Genomic DNA, 1,181 nt, shown 5'->3' with positions numbered 1-1,181 from the left:
ATATAATATTTTGTCTATGATACTTTGCCTTTGTTTTTCACATAATTAAATAATTATTTTTTGCATCGGAAATATTTTTACATAGCAAATAAACATGAAAAAATAATGAGCATAGTTACAATGCAGTCATTACAACTTTGTTCATTATTTTGGCATCTTTTATTTATAGTTCAATCAAGTTTGTTTTTTTTTCGGGGTACTTTTGAATTGGATTGAATATATCTGACGAAACATAAGTTTGGATATGAAAAGCAAAAGAAAAAAGAGGACAGAGTAAAGGCTTTTAAAACAGATGAGGTGTTCTGTTTTGAATTTCATGAAAAAAATTATGAAGAGTGACAGTGCAAGCTCTTCCATCGATCCATCATTATCAGACCTGGAAAACAAAGCTGCTGAACATGTTGAAACTGATGTCACTGAAAGTTGTGTCGAACATGGATCAGGTGAGGAACAAACGAGAGTCAATCAGGCTGCTCCAGAAGTGACAGTACCGGCAGGAGATGCGATGACAACAGTAACAGAGACACCAAAGAAAACGTCAGATTTTTTTCGACATTAAACTATAGCAGTGATCCAGCTGAATGGGAGATCTCTGCAGATTTCATAAATTATTATGCAGAAAATACCCCTTCACAGGATTTATATTCAGCATTCTCATTGATGGGTAGACAATTTGGTTAAAAGAAAAGATATGCACGCAAAAAATATTTTTCAGGTGACTGGCAAATAAAGAAACTGCCCAGGGACCGACTTATTTATTCGCCCTCAACTGATAAAGTGCATTGCTACATGTGGAAGCTATTCCAGTCCAGCACCAATGACTTCTCTAATCAGTTTAAAACAGGTTTTGATAACTGGAAAAGTGGAAGCACTAAGATTACTTCTCATGAACAATCGAAGTATCATCTTGGTACACTGTCAATGATCCTCCAGCATCAGAAGTCGACCAGAATTGACGCAAAACTAGAGAAAATGAAGGAAAGATCGTGTAAATATTGGATCGAAGTCCTGAAGAGAATAGTTGTTGTAATATGATTCCTTGCTGGACGAGGACTAGCCTTCCATGGTGACACTAAGGTGCATGGCTGCCCTAACAATGGAAACTACCGTATTTTTCGGTGTATAAGACGCACTTTTTTTCCCCCAAAATTTGATGTCAAAATCTGCTTGCGTCCTATACA

The sequence above is a fragment of the Limulus polyphemus genome, unplaced genomic scaffold (assembly GCF_000517525.1).
Source record: "Limulus polyphemus unplaced genomic scaffold, Limulus_polyphemus-2.1.2 Scaffold1254, whole genome shotgun sequence".
In the NCBI taxonomy this organism is placed as follows: domain Eukaryota; kingdom Metazoa; phylum Arthropoda; class Merostomata; order Xiphosura; family Limulidae; genus Limulus; species Limulus polyphemus.
The sequence above is the reverse complement of the archived record's forward strand: the minus strand, read 5'-3'. Positions refer to the sequence as shown.